This window comes from Scatophagus argus, chromosome 1 (assembly GCF_020382885.2).
Source record: "Scatophagus argus isolate fScaArg1 chromosome 1, fScaArg1.pri, whole genome shotgun sequence".
NCBI classification, from domain to species: domain Eukaryota; kingdom Metazoa; phylum Chordata; class Actinopteri; family Scatophagidae; genus Scatophagus; species Scatophagus argus.
Window position 1 is genome coordinate 10,639,517 of NC_058493.1, and position 11,444 is coordinate 10,650,960.

Below are 11,444 nucleotides of genomic sequence, written 5' to 3' on the forward strand. Positions count from 1 at the left end.
TGTGGCAGGTGGGGGTTAAACTTAGGTCAAAGTCTGTGCTTTCCTCTTGCTTCCTCCGCCTGTTATTCTTGTCTTATTTTTCTTCTTCTTATTATCAACAATCTCTCTCTATTGTGTGTTTTCTGATAGACAGGCACCAAATCAAAGTTGCTCTCCTTTATCTGCCATGTCCTCAGTAATCCCCCCAAATTCAATCAAGGATTACTTCTGAGATGATTAAAATCATCCACCTTATGCAAAAGTCGGGCTTGCAACAACAGGGGGTGGGTGGACCACTCAGCAGTATGGATTCCATTTAAAAATGGGCAGAATTTTCTCTATTACTTTTCTGTTTGTTCTGCATGTGATAGATGGTACAATAATGTATGAATGCATTAAGCTACGTCAAGTTATGAGTTACAGAAAACGAGACTGAATGCTCCAAAAACAAATGGATTAAAATAATTATGAGTACAAATTAGCACTCACTGAAGAAAAGAGAAAAACTACATGTGCCAAGAATCCCTCACACACTGGCACTCGGAAAGTGAAGATGCAGTAACAAGATGCCGTAATTCTGCAGCTGTAAGTGAAGTATTTTGATAAGAATTAAGTGGCCTCCTGTTAATGAGCACACCAGGGTTTATTTGGAGCTATTTACACTTTGAAGAAATTGTTTCTGACTTAGAGGAAAAATCATCAATCAGTGCAGTTTTCAAGTCTTGAAGGTTGCATTTCACAAAAGCTCAATTGTTGACCACATCACTCTTAATCTGCCGCTGCACTCAAATAACATCCCTTTGTTGTGGCACGCGAACGCACCGGGGAGCATACAGAAGCCATTCATATTAAGGTCATGACCACCCCTAGAGCTTTTATTGGGGTTAAGTATATGACAGGCTCTTTCAGTAATACACAACACCAGATTTGGACACTCACCTAAACATTTTGTCAGTTTACCCACTCAGCAAGCTCTAAGTAGCCACAAAGGAGAGCCAAGCTTATGCCACTGAGATAAAAAAAAAAGGCCCAAATACAATTGTAGAGATGTCACCTAATCATCATTCATCATTCATTAGAGGAACCTACATAGGCAACAAAAATGGGACCTGCCACAAGATTGACTTTTCATCAAGTGTCAGCTTCCGGTCAAACTTTCAATTTGGTTTCTGACCAAATGCCTGCAAAAGTAGCGGAAGCTGTACTTTGTGTTCAGTGATAATTAGCTAAAGTTAGCATGTAAAACTAAGATGGTGGAGATGGTAAACATCCAATATCAACATGTTAGCATGCTGATGCTAGTATTTAGTACAAAGAACAGCTGTGCATTAGTCCAGCCTCTCAGAGCTGCTTGCATGGCTGTAGAGGCTGGGTCTTGTTCATGGATCACTGACTTAGTGATCAAGGCAGCAATTATAATACATATTGTTGTGATTATAAACAATATCATTAAACATCATTCAAATGTGCTCAAAATACCCCCAAAATACAACAGGCCCCCATGATTGGCCACAACCTTGTTAGTGATAAAGTGAATAATGACAGACATATTTTAATATCTTTACACTTATATGAAAAGCAGTTGTTGTTACAAATCTGTTTCATAATGTACATGATAGGCTATCTGTTTGAGGGGTGAAGACAAAGATTGCTGACATGCAACAAGGTCAACTCATGACTCCCTGAGCACAAGGTGTGCACACCCTGACCAGTAAGCTCCATCCCTGCAATCTGTGATGAAGTCAGAGCTGCCCGGTGCAGGTGCCTCCCACAGAGCTAAAAACGCTATGACTCATCCCTGTGTCCCCACCTTGTCCCGCTCCGACAGTTCCCAAAATGTCCTCACATCTCACTCACCCTCTCTCTCTGCACAGGAGACCTTCTCTCCCCGCATTGATGATTCATGACTATTCAACTGCTGCAGCACTCCAGTCTGAGAATGTCCCATTTGCTTCCTCCATAAATGATTCTGAGTTGAGTTGTTTTGACAAGTTGGTTGTACATCATAGATAGGCATGACTTGCCGTTTTGATACCTTCTCAAACTGCAAGTGCTGTGACTTTGACCATATGTTTTCCTCACAATTGGGTAACCGACCTAAACAAGTGTTTCTTGACCCAGTAGAGGAGAAGAATGTGAATCCACCATCGCACAATGTAAGATAATGAAATGTAATAGATTTGCTTTTATTTGTTATATTATAGTCAGTCAATGAACTAGTTTGGACCCTGACACAGTTCAGAGAGTCAGCTTAGCCAAGTTATGAAAAAACATAATGACATGTGGAAAAGGCTGTGTTTAGAGCTAAATGCTAAAGATGGTAATCCGGCACAGTGACAATATTATCGTCTTAATGTTAAGTGTAATGTTTATCATGTTCGTTAACTTAGTTTAGCATGTTTGCAATCTAACACTTGACAGGCACAAAACAAAAACTATTCCAAATCCATACTAGCTCACATACTGACACTAGAAAAGTACCCATACAGACCATGTACACTCAAGCAAGGAATATGCAGTTGATGCTCACTGGCCCTGCGATTGACCTAGCGACCAGTCCAGGGTGAACCCCGCCTCTCGCCTGTAGTCAGCTGAGATAGGCTCCAGTTTCTCCGCGACCCTGACCGATAAGCGGTATAGAAAATGGATGGATGGATGTCGATGATCACTGTTCTCCCTCAATGCAGTCCACAGGCCGGTAGAGGAGAGTGAAGTAAAGTTTCAGAGAAGTGAGATAGAGTTGGGCATCAGGACCGACTGAAAACAGTGTGTAGAGGGAGAAAATTTTCACATCTTGAGCTGAGGATTTATTTCAACCAGATCAGAGGTAATTGTGGAGGGACAAACCAAGACGATTTTGATGAGTTTTATTTAATTAATGTCTCATTTGAATGAAATGTGCTTTAAAATTCAGGCAGTTAAGCTCGTTTTGGTTTGGTACAAGAGGAACTTGAATTCAGAAGGTGTATGAGTGTATTTTTCTGTTTAGTAAGGTCAGGAATATTTACTTTATTGACATTGTGTGAGTTTGTTTGGTTTATTTATTAGACTAAATGCTAAGAAAGGTTGTGAAACCTAGCAAACTTGCTGCTTGTATACACCTCCCAGTTGATTCTGTCCATACCTTACAGATTACTCCTTGACTGTGAAGTTTTATTTGCAATGAATTTGCAATTAAATTGAAATGCAACATCACATGCATGCGAATGCATTTTGTTATAGTAGTGGTATAGTAAAACAGAACACTAAAATGATTAGTTTAAGTACATACTATAAAATTAGCATGTTGTATGGATTTGGGGGATAGTTACATCACAGCTGAGGCTGATGGGAATGTTATTAGTTTAACATGTGTTTGGTTATGAACCAAAGTGTTGGACAAAGTGAAATTTGGACTCAGTGTGGTTCTGGATGAAAACTCAGAGGATTGACATTATTAGAATTTATCCTGAGGGGGACATTAATGTGTCTGCCACATTTCATGGCAATCCATCCAATAGTTTCTGAGATTTTTCAGTTGGTCTGGCTGAGCAACAGAGCCATTCCTATACAGCCTCAAGCGCAGTTAAAAAGCCACAACAGAAACACTGACCCTGCTGCTCTGGACAGTCCACAGGCCTGCCCAATAGTCAACACAAATGCTGTGATCGGTCCATTTTATGGAATGGCATATTGCGTATGAGTTTTTTTTAAAAATAATTTTTCAGCACTGTGAGTACTACAAACAAATTCCATTCACTTCCATACTGGGATCAAAACGGAGATCTTAGGGCCAAATACCCAAAAAACTGAGCACATAAAACCAAAACTATCTGCATGGCTACCACTAGAGGTAAGTGAGAGAATATGTTTTATTTCTTGTAATTTAGGGGAACTGATTCTTCTAAATCACTCTACTCCAGATGGCACCTCCTGTCCATATTGAAGACAAGACAAGACCTGTTCTTTCGTCTTCCATGCTTCCCTGCAGCTCTCTCCCTGTCACTCTCTGAGGCACACACGTCAGAAGTAGGCCTGTGTTTATCGTGACAGCAAAAATAATTGAACACGAGTTGCAAATCATGTCATCAACTTTAATTGGCTTTTTCATTCCTGACATGTTCAATCATCCCAGAGTGAGTTTTTTAGGTTTTGTGGTTGCCCCACATAATTTGAAGCTTAGAGGTTTCCTCGCTAACCTGCCAGTGCAGCTCATCATAGAAAATACTGGTGGAAGACCCAGTGGCTGAAACTACTAAAGAAAAGGCCCTGGTTGTACCTGCAAGGTTCTGGGGTGTGTTATATTTGATGTTGTGATCAATATTAAATTTCTATGACATTTCTTTATAGTTGTCTGGTCAACCTATTCTGATTCCCAGGCTGTGTCCAAAACCAGCAGCATTTACATTACGATCAGGGGTGGAAGAAACAGATAACATCTACCCATGTTTCTAATTAAGTCTTTTTTGTGTACTTTTTGAGTGTTTTTTCAAAATCAGTAATTTTACAACTGCTATTCATAACATGTATTGTACTTTGCTACAGTTCAAGTTTAGTCTGTGAGTAAAAACAATCACTTCACTAACATTATGGATGGGAGAAATGGTTGTTGTGAGACAGAGAGGCTGAGCACACTGACTTTAGTAAGCAGTGAGAATGGTCAAGGAGAGAAGTTGGGCCAATACAAATCAGCATGTTATGTAATTTTACTCGTCCTCTTGTGTGAAAGTGTTTGCTTGACCCATCCATCTACCCCGACCTACTGTCTGTAATTTAAATTTCTTTTTATGCTGTATCTTTACAATATGTCTCCTGACTTATTCTGGGCGTCTGACATCAGATTTATGAGATACTGATGGGCATGACCAAACATTGATGTTAGACAAATACTAATAATAATGAGAATAGTCTGGTCAGTTTAGTCAAACTTAACAAAAGAAAATTAATCTGAAGATATGGCGGGAATAGCATTTCTGCTCACGGCACCTGCATGCAATTAAGTTACAGAAAAAAACGCATCAAGGAAAAAATGTCTGAGAAGTGGCAAAGATTATAAAATGGACTTGAAGCCTGGATGTCATGAGCACACACAGCGTTAGCTAGCTGGACTGTTTAGTTGCCTCTTTATTTTCCATGTAAGAACCAATATCTGCTGCCTGACAGCTTCTCAGAGGAAGGGCTGACATGCAACATTACGAATTCTTTGAGATGTTATGAGATTAATGCACATTAATGTGGTCTGGCTTTCCCCTGAGAGCTTGAGTGACGGCCAGTTCAGTTTAAATGAAGACGTTGGTGTGTGTGTGTGTGTGTTTGCTCAACACATAGATTTCCTTTGTCTGGCTTGTTCTTCATGTTTTTGAAGCTGGTAGGCAGTGGCTGCCGCAGTAGGAGGGCATAGGTGAAGGTCCTGCACAGCTGCACAGCGAGAGGGGGGAGGGCTGTGGAGGAGAGCCTCCAGGCAATGGGAATGAATTAATGAGTTTTTGAATTTTTTTTTTTTTTTTTTTTGTGAAATTTTCAGCACAAATAATTTTATTAATCTTGACAAAAGATATGCTACAGCGTTAAAGGGGAATATCATTAAATGTAAGAAACTGCCTCTGTGTTTCTTAGGTCTAATGGCAGGTTAATCTATTAGGTTTTTTATTATCCTTTCCCGAAATTAAATCAAAACATGGTGCTGCTCCACTTTCAGCATAGCTCTGTAGAGGTTTATGGAATGTAAAAAAGACCCCAAAAACTTCCATCAGCTATGTGGAAAGCGATGCAACAACCGTTATTAGTGAGTATTTAGTGAGTATTTAGCAAGCAAGTATTTAGTTGTGATAATAGTGCGGGCTATCCTGCAGGATCATTTATATTTTTCCTTTCTCTCAACCCTATGATCTGTGTTAAAGAACTGCACTACCAGGTATACTTTTTCACACACGGCTCTTTACTTTGAAAGTATTCATTGTTTTTTTTTTAAATGTAGCTACAAATTAAGGCGAAATAATTTTAGATGAAGGAAGATTTTTAATTAAAAATCTTTTCCCGATAAAGTAGTATGCATGCCTTTGTGCTGACAGCTTCGGAAAAAGAGTACTTCAGTGTTTTCAGGATGGAAGAAGCAGAGCAACTGTCCTGGGTTCATGGATCTGGTTTTTCCATAAGTAAGCCCCACACAGTCTCATTTTTTTTCTTAGAAATACATGTGGTGTCTCTGCTTAGAGTCAGTGGAAAAAAAAAAATCAAACTCTTACAGTCTTTGATTAAAGAAAATAACAGCTCAATGCTCACAGAGGCCTGTATGTAGAACAGTGCACACACATGCAGTCAGTGCAGTAAAACAGCTGAAGTCCGAGAAGAGATTTGTGTGAATCCTTTTCTGGTCTGTATTGAAGATCCAAATTGGGTTCGCAGTTGACAGAGTCAATGAAATATTGATTGAATTGACCTTTTCATTTTCCCAATTTACTTACTATTCATACCTTGAGAACATACATTCATATTCCCTTCAGGTGATTGGTTTGATGTCAGTAGAACCAGTGAGGGGAGGATACTGAATTAACAGGCTCAGTCAGCATGAAATTGTAGCAGATCTAATGTACCAACAGCACAAGCTCGGCATCCTCAACTTCAGTTCACAGGAAGCTCCAAAGTCAGAAACAGTGACAAAAGAGATGGGCGAAGAGAATCTTTACAATTAGAGAATGATTGAATGACAGGTAAGCCTCTTCAGGGAGAGAATTAACATTCCGATTTTCTGCCAGCTTCACAAAATGCAGCATCTAACTGCAATATTAACTCCTAGTCTTACTTTTAAAGGTCTTTGGGTCAGTGGGCTGTCATTGGATTTAAAACAGTGAGAAATCAATAAATGATCTCAGCATGTCCACACACCAACCTTTAAAGGACCCCCAAGTAATGCCTGAACAGCCAATGGGAACTGCCCATGCGCTGCACTTTCTCTTGGCCTGTTGGTTTAGTAGTTTGTTGTTGGACCCCAATACTAATTACTTTACGTTAATGCCAAGAGAGTGAATGTCAGAGTTAAACAGCCTCGAGAAAGAGTTGTGTAATGTGCTAATCATCGATTTAAAAAAAATCTACCAACATATTTGCACATGCTCTTCCATTAGGGACTGCAGAGAATTTGAGCAAGGCCAGTTGACTTTCAAAATATCTTTGTGAATTTCTTCTTTTCTATGTGGTTATGGCTGCAATCATTGATAATAATGAGCAAGCTGAAGAGCATAACAAAACCAAATTGTTTGTTGCTTAACTGAGAAATGGCATGCAGATTATCTAGCACATGAAATATATTGTTTGGTGTGCTGTCAGAGAGCTGGTGATGGATTACATTTATTTCAAGATTTACTAGATATTTGTTTGAATTGTGGATTGCACCAATGCACTGATCAACTAAAGATGATGGAGATACTTCAAAATGAGCCAATTTTAGTCATTTATGTTGAAACGGAAAATCTGTATGACTCCATGTGATACAGAAATGGTAAAAACAGCTAGATGAATTAGTTATGAGAGTATCCACATGTGAAGTAGACCAACCATTATAAAATATTAACATTTCAACACACTGGATGTAAAAGGTTAGGTTGCAGTGAATTGCTCCAGAAAATACCATTTGGTCAACCTCAGCCCAGAAAGAAAAATGCACCAGTGACTCCATTCCTCAGTTCCATTATCATTAATGTGTCATTTAGCAGTCAGAAGCCGAGGCAATAATAGAATTACTTTTCCTATTAGACTCAATGTCATTCAGCCTTACAGTGAAAGAGCCCAGCGCACATAATGGGGAAGGAGAAGACAGAGAGAACATTGCAAGTGTCCAAATGTCACAGGCACACAAGTTCACACCATATGCACACACCCTGTTTTCTTTCAGTGACACAACAGGCACAATCTATACGTACATAATGAGACTGTCAGGGCTTTATTGTAGCCAGTATATTCTCGCTGTCCAGTGGGAAGGAGTCAGAACAAATGAAACCGTCACAGGAACTGAAAGCTGTAGCTGTGTTGCTTTACATTCATGCGATTCAGCCTCTAATCATTTTTCCTTCCCTGTGTGTTATCTCAAAGCAAAGTGACTGACATTTTTCAAAGGGGAAACCAGATAACACACACCAGCCTGAAGCATATTTAAGCTTCAAAATTCCATCGGCACACATATGCATACAAACAGATTTCTCATCTCACTGAAAGCACACACGTGCACCTCACCACTGCTTCCAGCACCTTACTAGGACGCAGACACACAATGAGCCAAGACCCTGACTGAATGCAATCTATTGCCATGGCACCCAGCGCCTAGATGACCGGTATCTGTAGTAACTGAGCAACCTCACACCACCTCATTACTCCAAAGCACAAACTCAGCTGCCAGCCTCTCCTCCCAGGTTGCGGTGGCAGCAATGCCTCCGGTGTTCGTCTGTCACTCTCTACAGAAAACCCCCCAGCATCCTTTCATCCTTTTGTTTTATAGCGAACCACAATCGCCTGCTGTCATACGAGAAAGGAGCGACTCACCGTGCTTTCCCCCCACTCCGGAAGATAGGAGCCAGGTGGAGCAAGCAGAGGCTGCAGTGGCGGAGGAATCCCCCTGGTAGTGTATGTGTAAGAGTGTGTGAGAGGGAGCGCGTGAGTGTGAGTGCGTGTGTGAGTGTGTGCATGCAAGTGTGTGAGCGTGTGTGTGTGAGGAGTCAGAGCTGATCCAGCATATGCAGGCGGGAGCCACCAATAGAATGAGGAGAAGGAGAGCGGGAGGAGTGTGTGAGAGACGGAGGGAGGGAGAGACAGCAGAGGAGGGGTCTGATAGCATTACATCATGGACTAGGGAATGGTGGGTTTGCAGGGGGTGGGTTACGGGTGGGGGAAGGTGTGTGTGTGTGTGTCCTTGTGTTTGTGTTTGTGTTTGCATCACCATCATTGTATATTCTCCCTCTGCAGCCGGCCACAGGATGATTAAAGATTGTGTCCGTGCTGCATACAGTGCCATGTCGTCATGGTCGCTGCACCTGTGTGTGTGTATGTGTGTGTGTGTGTGTCTGCATATGAGAAGATCATACATAACAGCTATAATCAAGAACGTATTATCATCACATCACATTTTATGTACCCTAATCTCCTGGTAACTATCAATAGGTACAGCTTTCATGCACAGATACATTCCATATGCTCTCTTTTCCTTTTCCTCCATAATACATGGATGTCATACAGTTTTCTTGAGATGGACACTGTAAAGAAAAAAAAAAAATCTCACCCACCCCTTCCCACCACTTCCCACCACAGGACACACAGAGCTACCGGCTAATGGCTCCCTTGTCAGTTTAAAAAAGCCCTGATGGACACCCTGTTAGGAAGTCACTGACATTTCAGGTGAGTGATTCCAAACACTTTCTGCTGGCTTTGACAGGACATCTCTAAATGGAAGATAAAATACACACACTCACACATTTTTTTACCCTATAGCAAAAATCACCTGTCTTTGTGCGGCCTGCCATCCCTAAAAAGGAACAGAGTGAGAAGGAAGGAGAGAAGGAGGGAGTGAGGAAGAAGAGCGTTAGTAGGAAAACAATGACAGCTCAGGGTCATCCTTGCACTTCTTGCTCTGTCTGTACCAATCTGGCACCAGACAGGCAGAAAACGAGGTGGGAGGTATGCAGGTGGCAGAGGCATGTAGATAAGGAAGTCTTTCCTCCCAGCTCTCCTCATTAATTTCCATAAGCTATGTTTGGTTTTAGCCCTGCAGGCTTTGATTGTGACTTACAGCATGTTTTGTGTGGCAGTCTGGTTCAGGATACAGCTATATTCAGCTAATCTCAAGCCAGAATCTTGGTGACATAGTGACTAGTCCTCATTGGGCTAGTTGGTGAACTGATGTAGCTGTCGAACCAAATGTTAACTTTCTAGGTGGTCTGGCAGCCTAGCATGAGTCAGTCACAATAGCCTCCGGAGTCTCTCTCAGTTTTCTCTCTCTCTTACTGCTTTGTTTACTGACCCTGGGGATTTTGTTCACCAGAACACATGTTTCATTATAAAATAAAGGTCTTCGAGCAAACAAGCTTGCCAAAGATTAGTTAGGTCAGTTCCAATTTAACTGAATACTACTACAACTAATAGTAATAATAACAACAATAATAATTATACATTATTACATTATACATTATTAACAATAAGTATATACATAACTTTCTGTGAACCATGTCTCTTTTGTGAAATAGTTTCTATTCTGACAGAGGAGATTAATTAAAAGATGCAGCTAATAATCTATGAAAACTTTGGACTCCCTGATTCTCTGTCCCTGCAGAGGACAGTATTGTCCAGATGCGTTGCTGCTCATCAACAGTGCAAAATTGCATATAAAAACTCAGTGTTGAAATACATGAAACTTTCACATGGACTAATTTTACCTACTTTACCGAATCCTCTGATTACTACAATTCCATTGGAATGAACACAACTTCATTATGTGTGATACTACCTGAGTGGAAGCAGCAGGGCTTTGTTTGAGAGATAACAAGCACAGTGACATGGGTTAATACAACACTAATGCAGTTATTATACTTTGAAGTAAAGAGGGAAATCTCAGGGGGGAAACGAACAAAAACGGTTCCACCAAGTTGAAATAATTGATTGTTCTTTATTTACAATATTTCAGGCACATTAGCTGTAATACCAGCTTTTAGTGGTGCTGCCAACTTAGCATCTCCTGCCAGTATCATTTTATGTGATTCTGGATATTTTCACAAACTCCATCACGTACTAACTCCCACTGCTGTTTCAAGTTAAGGCAGATTTTGGCTATAATCAGTAACTGGCTAAAGAATGGCCCTCTTTTATGTCTTTGTCCTCTCATCTCCCACATAGGAATCGCTGACTGGGAATACTCCATCCATCTTCTGTGAGGTGGGCTGTCAAAAATCAGAAAAGTGCCTCATTTGAACTAGTTTCTATATATTTGTTGGGCTATATGGTTTGAAAGTTACCAAAAAAGCTGATACACAGTTCACATTCACGTCTGTTCAGTGGTAAAGATGCTGATTTTCCTGTTTTCAGCTACATTTCTTACATCAGTTATATGTTTGAAAGTATGGTACTGATTGTATAGTCTTCTACTCTTCTTTTGCAACCTGTTCCAAATAGGTTTGACCTTTTATTTGTCACAAGCTATTAGAGGTCCTTATGACTCACTAAATGAAATGTGACAAAGGCTAATGGACCTGAGCCCACATGTGAGTGGATGTGAATCACTTAGGCTACATGATGCTGGTAGCCTGTATACTTTCTGTTCCAGCATCCTTTTATTGTGGGAACACCTGTGAGCTACTGAAAGTGACATTAACATGTTATGTGTTAACTTAACAGGTCAATCCAGATAAGAGCAGATTAGGGGTACAATGATGTAAAGCAGTGTAAAATCTGAGATTATGGTGTCACAGCATTGGATCAAACATGCAATATTCATGACTATTCAGTGT

General features: G+C 40.5%; 1 protein-coding gene across 1 annotated transcript in view; it reads right to left on the bottom strand.

Moving 5' to 3' along the window:
• Positions 1–8,635, bottom strand: part of sema4bb (sema domain, immunoglobulin domain (Ig), transmembrane domain (TM) and short cytoplasmic domain, (semaphorin) 4Bb) — a 54,296-nt gene extending 45,661 nt beyond the window's left edge. Inside the window, exon 1 of the mRNA XM_046380219.1 lies at positions 8,494–8,635. The gene's annotated coding sequence lies outside the window, so the exon portion shown is untranslated. The remainder of the gene's footprint in view (positions 1–8,493) is intronic.
• Between the last annotated feature and the right edge of the window lie 2,809 nt (positions 8,636–11,444).